We start from the raw sequence: 6,920 nt of genomic DNA on the forward strand, positions 1-6,920 counted from the left end.
TGTAATATACCCTAGGAAGCTACCCTATAGGAACTTCCATCAGGACGACATGGCTTGAGCCCAAAAAAGGTTTTTTGCTGGTCATCCTGGCCCGCAGGTCATAAATTTGACATTTCTAGAATTCAAATTGATTATAAGAGCTACAGGGAATCATTTCAATGATTTTCATAATATATCTTCTCTGATATGAAAGTTCAGTAGGCGTAACGTGCTTTCCTACTTGACAAGACACTTTCAAAGCATATCTTTAGTGATCAGTTTCATTTTCATGACTATTCAAGGCTTTAAATTACTTCACACCTTTCTGCATAGTCAAAGACCAACCTTATTTTACAAAACCATTACTGTCAATTACTTAAGCTTTTATCAGTCTTGTTCCTTGTAGGCTTGAACAAACTTGAAGCCTAAAACTATCTCCTTGCTCTTATGAGACTTCGTAGGAATAATCAGATGGTCTTAAATAAGCGAAGAGCTTAAATATCAAAACTTTAAATTCTTTCAGAGCTTAAAACGGAGACTTCGTAGGAATAATCAGATGGTCTTAAATAAGCGAAGAGCTTAAATATCAAAACTTTAAATTCTTTCAGAGCTTAAAACGGGAAATACTTCGTGTTCATGCCATAATAACCAATTTTGAAAATAACCACATGAAGCACTAAGATCGGACTTGATAATGCTTAAAGAAATTAATCAAATTTTTAAGACTAAACTGTGACTGGTTAAAAGTAAATTTTCAAGAGTGGAAATTCAATTCTCTCTAGGAAAAGATTTAAGATTGAACTACCCTAAATAAATTTGGTCAAGAACAAGAAAAATTTCGGATATAAGACTTTTTAAAATTAAGTTGAAGTTTCGAAATGAGTGAATAATTAAATATACATTGACTGAATTAATCTTTTTTGAAGACCTGAAAGGTTGCCAACTTCAGGGGAACTCCATGACTTCCTTGAAAGTTTAAAGGTAAAATCAATTATTCATCCTTGGGAGCTCTCGGTTTATTGACAGCAGTTGTAGAGGGTGTTTCGACGTAGATGAGATTATAAATGCAGTAATTTTGCTATTTTCCATTTGCTCTCTCCTTGCCATGGGTTCTTAAGACCTGTGAAAAGAAAACTGAAATATCAGTTTTACATCTGGATGGATATTTTACTACACAAAATTTTCTGGACACTAATACAGCCTGAAATTACATATAAAAATCAGGCTATATTATCAGTTTAGTGAAATCGGTGTTACTGTATGGACAGGAGTCGTGGTATGACAATGAAACAATATCCAACAAATTTTGTAGATTTGAGAACAAAACCCTCAGAAGAATATTGGAAATAAAATAGCAGGGCAGGTTTAGAAATGAAACTATAAGATAAATTACTGAAAGGCCATATGTGGATGAAATTAAGGTGAGGGGCAGATGGAGATGGTTTAGGTATGCTCTTCGCACCCCCGAGAGAGATTCGTTCACCAAACTTTCAACTGGCCTCCAAAAGGCACTAGAAGAGTTGGAAGGCACAGGCCTACGTGGCTGAGGACTATGAAGCACGAAGTGGATTGTGATGAATGGGGAAGTATTAATTTGAAAGCTCAAGATAGAGATGACCTTCGAAATCTATTTGCGTCAATAGGCGTAGGAGGACATGATGATGATGATGAATGCAGCCAAAGATTCATAGCATACACTACTCACTTATCCTAGTGAAATAGGCATTTGGATAAAGCACTCAAGAAATACCCAAGAAAATCTTGAATCCAGTCTCAAATTTTCCTGACCACAGAATTACTCAAATGACCTTTACACTAAAACTCTTTCAACCTATACCCCGATCCCCTTCCTATTGACTGTCCAAATCTACAGAAATCTGAGAAAGTTGACATTCTTGCCATGAATATGGAATCAATTAAAGCAACACTTCAAACACTGATACACACAAAACCGGAGAAATCGACATTTGCTGACAAAGGGAAAAAATCTGCTGATAATTAAATCAACTAATACAACAACTAAAATTACTGAAAGAAAACGCGAGGTTGAACAAGTACTTACAGACATTCCTATACTTAACACGAGGTCAACTACAAATGAAAATGTTGTCATAAACTTTGCAAACAAAATGATCAGAGAAGAGACGTCAAACAAAATTCAGACATTGGTAGCTGACACTGAAACGAGAAAAATTGGAAAACTAAAACCAAAAATAATGATATGCAATGTGTACAATGATGATGATGATGTAGTAAATGCTTTGATTTTAAGAAACCTCTGCCTGGACCAAATCCAAAATATAGAAGAGAAAAGACGTGTAGTCCTGAAGAAAAATGCCTCGGGGGTGGGGGACCACCCACTATGTGCTGAAATGCGATCCTGAAGTTCGGAGGGCTATTCATGATAATGGGGACAAAGTTTCGCTACGATAGGGTACTTATAACACACGTGATAGGTACCACGTGATCACCTGCTACCTCTGTCAGAAGTATGGACATCTGGAAAAAAATTGCAAAACCGGGTGGTTAGACTGATAAAAGGCATTAAATTTTGGGAAAGAATAACTCCTGCACTGATAGATCTACATTGGTTACCTGTTAAGGCTAGAATTGAATTTAAGATTTGTTTGTTGACTCACACGGCACTTACAAGTGATAAGCTTAAATACCTTCGGGATTGCTTGGTCCCCTACCCTCAAGCTACTAGCACTGCTGTAAGAGTTAGACATGCTGATGACCCATATAGACTATTCGAAATTGGTGTGAATCATGCAATAGGAGGTAGAACGTTTTGTTATGCTGCACGAGACTCTTCAACGACCCTCCACTTGATGTCAAGAATAGCAAAAATGTGGCAGCTTTCAAGAAAAACCTGAAGACTTTTCTCTTTGGAAAGTGTTATAATAGTGATCTGAAAACTATTAAGCCTGGATACAAATGCTAGCGAATAACTGAAAAGATACAGAGCTAAATATAAACTGAAAAGAAATTATTTTCACACATCAAGGCCCGCCTGAACATACTCTTACAGTGTCTGATGGGGAGGGTGAGAAATAAACCCCCTAAAAGTAAAAGTAAAGATAAAGTCTGCGGGAAATGTTCAGGAAATCATTCCACCAAGGAGTGTAATTCGCAAGTGTCAAAGTGTATAAACTGCATAAAGTTAAACAAACCAAGAGACAACATAGTAAATTCTAGAGTGTGCAGAGCATATGACTTGGAATTGAAAAGACTAGCGGAAAATACTGATCATGTTTACTAGGTATCTCATAAACTGTGGCTATGTAAATATACAATCTGTGGGTAATAAGAGAATTGATAAACGAGAAATACTGTGTTTAGATATGCTAGTATTATCTGAAACATGGCTAAATAACTTGGACAAGGCAAAGATCACTGAAAATGACGCCCCCCACACATGCCTTCTTTCACATCCCGAGAGAAGGGGGTGTCGGACTCTTTATTCATAAAAGTGACTAAAATCTCAATACGTTGAAAAGAATTAGTGTAACAAGCTTTGAAAATATAGAAATAAAATTTACGCAAAAAAAAAAGAAAAAAAAATAGAAGAATATCCTTTGTAACAATCTACAAACCTCCTAGAACAAACACTAGTATCTTTTTTGAAGAATTCGGTGCTCTCGTTGAGATGATTATTTTGGAGAAAAACGAATTAGTTATCTGTGGAGACTTCAATTTTTGAACGGATGACGCATCAAATCCGAACGCTTTGGCATTTAGTGAGTTATTAGAAACATCGACTAGTGAATAATGTCGACTGTACAACTACTTTATCTGGGTATATGTTAAACTTAGTTTCAAGTGATGACATGAATAGTATTGTATCTGATATAAAAGTTTAAGAGAAATGTACTATCTCCCCAGTACGTTTAGTCTACCTCTACAGAAACATGCACTAGTAAAGAAAATGAACTTTAGACATAAATCAAAATTGTCTCCTACGGTATTTATTGAAGAAGTTACAAAGAAAATAAATGAAGCCATCAACATTCCCTGTGATCATGATAACCAACGTCTGTTGGGAGCTAAGTGTTTAACTGTCTGACGACCACTTATAATAAAGTGAGTAAAAGTGAATATGATACCAGGTGCCCACCGATGAAAAAGACTATAACTGTAAAAGACCAATCTCCTTGGCTTGATGGCATAACTACTTACTAAGAAGGAAAAAAAGTGAATACTATAAGAGAAAGATCCTCGAAGCATCAACAGACATAAATAAGTTATATCGTCTATTGAATGGTATAATGGGAAATGTAAAAGAAAAGAAGCTACCTTATGGATACAGTGACCAGGAACTAGCAAATAATTTTCTAGTATTCTTTAAAAACAAAACTGAAAATATAACCAGGTCATTTGTAAATACTCAACATCAGATTAATGATACACCAGACACACAGACAAAATTAATACGATTTAACAACATAACACAGGATAACATCACCAGAATTATCAAGAGAGCAAAGAAAACAAACTGTACGATCGAACCTATGCCAATATCTGAAGTAATTGGAGAGAGAAACTTTTCAAGTCTAGCCGAAATGATAATGAGAATAGCAAATGCAAGCATTGATGAATGTAAGTTTCCCAAATCTGAGAAAAGGGCTATAGTCACACCAGTTCTGAAAAATGTACCGGACTACCAGGAATTAAGCTCACATAGCCCTAATTCGAATCTATCATTTGTTTCAAAAGTGCTTGAATATGTAATTCTTGAACACCTAGTCAGTCACTTAGAAGTAATAGATGCTTTGCCTGACAACCAATCTGCTTACAGAAAACTATACTCTACGGAGACAGCCATCTGCTCTGTTGTAAATGATATGCTAGAAATGATGGATGAAAATAAATGTGGTATTTTAATATTGCTCGATATCATTGCTGCTTTTGATACAGTTGTGCATGAATTGCTACTAAATGATCTACGGTCCATCGGCGTTGAAGATCAAGCCTTCGAATACCTAAAAGACTACTTAGTTGATAGAAATTATAGTACAAATTGGAAACTCATTCATCATATGAACCCTTAAACAGAGGGGTACCCTAGGGGAGTGTACTTGGTCCAATCTTATTCTGAATCTATACTATTGGTCTATCGAAAATACTACAAACACATGGCGTGAAGTTCAAACTATTTGCGGATGACATACAATTTTACTTCTCCATAAATGATATAGATGCCACTACTGAAACTCTAAACCGAATTACTGAAGGCGTAAGAGAATGGATGACATTTAAACTTAAATTAAATGAGAACAAAACTGAATTCATGGTGGTGGGTAAGAGAAACAGCGAGAGAAACTTGGGTGATATTCAAATCAAGGTTTATAGACCTTGATTCAAATGAACATAAAATAATGAATGACTCGGTGCCGACATCTAGTAAAGTTCGAGATCTAGGTGTATTTCTTGACTGTAACCTGTCGCTAAATGCCCAAAATAGATAATGTAATAAAAAACTGCTGGTTATCATCTAAGAAATATTGTTTATAAAAAAAGTACCTGGACGAAAATTCTGTAAAGAAACTTGTGATAAACTGTGGTATTACCAGGATTGACTACTGCAACTCCATCTATTACATTTTACCAAAAGTGCAACTTAAGAAATTACAAAACATAATAAACAGAGGAGCAAGACTAAGGTTTCCCACCTAGAGAAAGGATCACCCCTATACTAATCGATTTACACTGGCTGCCGATTAAAGCGAGAATTGAATTTAAAATACGTACAGTAACCCCACCAAGTTAGCAGAACCGGCCGTCCAAAATATATAAAAGAATTGCTGCATATTGCGCAGCCAACAAATTGTGTCGACACGAGAATTGTTACAGATGGCTTCAAACTGTTGGAACCTAGATATATTTCTACTCTAGGCTCCAGAGCCTTTAAATATGCGGCCCCGAGACTATATAATAAGCTCCCACGAAACATTCGAATGATTGAAGACATTAAGGCTTTCAAGAGGAAACTGAAGATTTTCTTATTTCAACAGTCATACAAGTGACGATTTAACAGTAAATGAACAATACGCGGCATAAAACGTTACAGGTCCTGTAGAGAGTGGGGTTCCCCTGCTCTATGGGGAAAAGCAGCCATCAAAGTAAAGTAAGTAAAGTCTTTTTAACAATGATGTCCAAACTTATGGCTGATTACGTGATTTGGACATTTGGGCAGTGACCTTGACATTTGACCTTGACCTTTCAAAATTTAATAATTGTCATCTTTTTTTTAAACAAATTAATCCCTGCAAGTTTCAATACTCCATGATTAAAATTGTGACCAGGAAGCTGCTCTCAAACAACTAACACACAAACAGGGGGTTAAAACAGAATCTCCCTCAAACTTAGTTGGTGGAGGTAATTATTTTGTGGAAAATTTCCATAAATTCGTAAATCAACAAATATTTAATGATTTGCAAAGGTACTAAAATTATAAATGAAACAAAATGTCACAAGCATATGACTGGTTTGTGAGTTATCTTGAAAACCGCAAAGTTAAAGTAGTAATATCAAATGTTGAATCTGAGACAAGAAAACTAACCATAGGGGTGCCTCAAGGCAGTGTACTAGGTTCTCTCCTGTTTGAAATATACACGATTGAACTGGCAAATATAGGCTACTTGAAACTCACATAGTTAAGTTTAAAATTTAGAATATACGCTGATGATACACAATTCTATTTCCCGATAGCATCAGTTGACGAAGCTAAAAGAAAGATACATGAAATAATGAATGACATTAAGGCTTGGATGTTAACAAAAAAAGCTCAAGCTCAATGAAGATAAAAGTGAATGTATTATTTTTGTAAATGAAAAAGATATAAAAAGAATCGAATGCTTCCAAAGAATTGAAATAGGTCAATCGATCATTGACCTAAAGATATCCGTCAGAAATCTTGGAGTAATCATGGATGATAGGCT

The sequence above is a fragment of the Palaemon carinicauda genome, chromosome 19 (assembly GCF_036898095.1).
Source record: "Palaemon carinicauda isolate YSFRI2023 chromosome 19, ASM3689809v2, whole genome shotgun sequence".
In the NCBI taxonomy this organism is placed as follows: Eukaryota; Metazoa; Arthropoda; class Malacostraca; order Decapoda; family Palaemonidae; genus Palaemon; species Palaemon carinicauda.